Source organism: Myotis davidii, unplaced genomic scaffold (genome assembly GCF_000327345.1).
Source record: "Myotis davidii unplaced genomic scaffold, ASM32734v1 scaffold1509, whole genome shotgun sequence".
NCBI lineage: Eukaryota > Metazoa > Chordata > Mammalia > Chiroptera > Vespertilionidae > Myotis > Myotis davidii.
Window position 1 is genome coordinate 105,258 of NW_006299480.1, and position 3,155 is coordinate 108,412.

The window sequence follows — 3,155 nt, forward strand, 5'->3', positions numbered from 1 at the left end:
CAAGCTCCATCCCTGAGGTGGCAGCTTTCCGAGTGCTTCAGAGACAACGCCACCATCACTGTCAGATTCACTTTCTGCCCCATGATGTGGTTCCACACACGCGTCCTTCCTCTGTGGGGCGGCCTGGGAAGGTTTGGAAGCTGATGTTAACCTGCGAGCTGATTCCATGACTTGATGGGCTGGGCACAGCTATAGCGGTTAGGGCGGCCATCCTGTGGAGCAGGGGACCGGAGATGCCAGCCGCCCTGCCTGGCAGAATGGGGCATTGTGCCTGCTGCTCAGAGCCCAGCCTGCAGACGTGGGACTCAGAGCACTCATTGTTCACTTGGGGAAACTTGGGAAAACAGCAGTGAGAGAGGCACTCGGGCCTTCTGGAAGCCATGGCTGAGTCAACACTTGTTTATTCACCGAAATGAACAACAAGAATGAAAAATAGGGAACAAGATTTAAGTCAGAGAAGGATGTCAGCCAGCTGGGAGGAGTGAAAGCCTGAGCCTTGAGGGGACTGAGTTTGTGTTGAACAAAGAGGACTTTTAGGGGTACCAGTGGAACGTGGACTTGACAGAAGGGGCTTGTGGCCTGGTGGGCGTGGAGAACGGGGCATGGTGCCTGGGGGAGGTGCGCTGCCAGAGGAAGGCGGGTGCTCCGCCTGCATTTCTGTAAGACCCCACTGGGGAAATGGGGAGAAGATGGGAAACCCCAACTTGCTGTGGAGCTGCCGACTGTTGGCCGAGACGAGGGTCTCTGTGGCCTGGGCCGCGGCTCCCATGGACTTACATGGACTTACTCGCCGACTAGCAAGGGTTGGGTCCGGGCTGGAGTTTGTGGACAGCGCCAAGGTCACTCTGAAGGAGCTGTTGCTGGGGTGTCGCCCTCCTCCCGCCCACCTGGCAGCACCAACCGTCACTGTGACCGAGGCCTGATGGCCGCTGGCCCCTGAGGGATGGGGTGTTGCTGTGTGGCAGAAGGAGCGCAGGCCTGCAGGGCAGCCAGCCTGGCAGAGCAGGAGGCAGCTGCAGGCCTTCCTGAGGGTCCTGCCCTGGGGCTCACCCCGGGGAGGTGCAGGGCATTGCCTTCCATTTGAGCTGGGTTGCTGTCTCTTGCAACCAAAAAATGCCCTAATAGACCAGAAACTCGTTTTCAGAGCAGAGCCTGTAAGAAAACTTGGCAGTAGAGCCTTCTGGGACAACACGCCTGATTTCAGTCTGTCTGATTCTTGTCTCTTTCCTTAGGGACGAGCAGTAATCAGGGGCAGCAAGGGACCCTTAGGTAGACTCTAGAGAAAGCGAAGAAAAGAGGCATGGGTGCAATGGAACGGCTGGCGAGAAGATGTTTAGAAGAAGATTAGCCCGGGAAACAGAAGGAAATTTTTTAAAAATATTTTTATTGATTTTTTACAGAGAGGAAGAGAAAGGGATAGAGAGTTAGAAACATCGATGAGAGAGAAACATCTATCAGCTGCCTCCTGCACACCCACCACTGGGGATGTGCCCGCAACCAAGGTACATGCCCTTGACTGGAATCGAACCTGGGACCTTTTAGTCCATAGACCGACGCTCTATCCACTGAGCCAAACTGGTTAGGGCAGAAGGAAATTTTTGATAGAACTGTCTCTGCACCAAAAACATTCAAAACATATAAAGAGAGAAGAGCTCTTAGAAAAGACAAAATTAATCAAAGGAGAGAATGTGAGAAAACTAAGAAAGAAAAAACAAAAACTTTCCAAACTTGAGAGCCCAGTTAGCAACAGCAGGTGACAGGGTGGCCGTGGCTGAAAACGAATTGGTCCTCAGAGGACAGGCTGCTCGGAAGAACATGCTGCGTTGAAAAAACAGACAAAAACGTGATTAGAGCGAAGACCAGGACGGGTAGAGGAAGGGACACAAAAGCACACAGCTTCCCAGGGTAAAATTCAGTCTCTGGCATCCAATAAAAAATGACTAGGCATGGAAAGAAACAGGAAAATACAACTCATAATGTAATGAAACGTCAAACAAAACGGATGCAAAACTGACTTATATGATACGCTGTGTAGACAAGGTCCTTAAAGCAATTATAATTGCATTCCAAAAGTTCAAAAACTAAGGGAAACATTAGACCCATTAAGTACAGACAGGTGAGGTAAAGACAGTTAACTAAAAATTAAATCCAAGTTAGACTTCTAGAGTTTAAACTAAACTGTCTGAACGCAAGCACGCTGGATGGGATTAGCAGCAGAATAGGCATTGCAGAAGCAAAGATGAGTGAACTTGAAAACAAAACAGTAAGACTGATCCACGCTAAAACAAGGAGAGGAAAAGTACTTTTAAATAAACAAAAGTAGGAAAGAACATGATGGAAATGTGGGACAACTGGCAAAGGGCTGACGTCTGTGTAATTGGAGTTCCCAAAAGGGAGGGACAGAAAAACTATTTGGGGAAACCTAGATCAAAGTCTCAACAAATCCTAAGCACAAGAAATGTTAATAAAATTATACAAGGCCGCCCTAACCGGTTTGGCTCAGTGGATAGAGCGTCAGCCTGTGGACTGAAGGGTCCCAGGTTCGATTCCGGTCAAGGGCATGTAACTTGGTTGTGGGCACATCCCCAGTAGGGGGTGTGCAGGAGGCAGCCGATCAGTGTTTCTAACTCTCTATCCCTCTCCCTTCCTCTCTGTAAAAAAATCAATAAAATACATTTTTTAAAAAATTACACAAGGCCCATCATAATCAAATTGCTCAAAACTAGCAATGAAAAGTCTTATCGTTTGATTTTTAAATTTCTTTTTTGTTTTAATTTTTAAATTTATTTTTAAAAAACAACATTTAATTCTTAATATATATGTATTTTTATTTTTACATATACTTTTTATTGATTTCAGAGAAGAAGAGAGTTGGAGAGATAGAAACATCAATGATGAGAGAGAATCATTGATTGGCTGCCTCCTGCACACCCCCTACTGGGGATCGAGCCCCAGCAACTGGGCATGTGCCCTGACTGGGAATTGAACTGTGACCTCCTGGTTCGTAACTGGCCGGGCAGGTTTTTCTGATTAAGATACCTGTACCTACTGTAAGACCACAAAGATTATTGTCTACATTTTTCCTAAAGGCCTTTTTGTTTTACTTTTAACATTTAGATCTACAGTTTATCTGGAATTGAGTTTTGGGTCAAGAT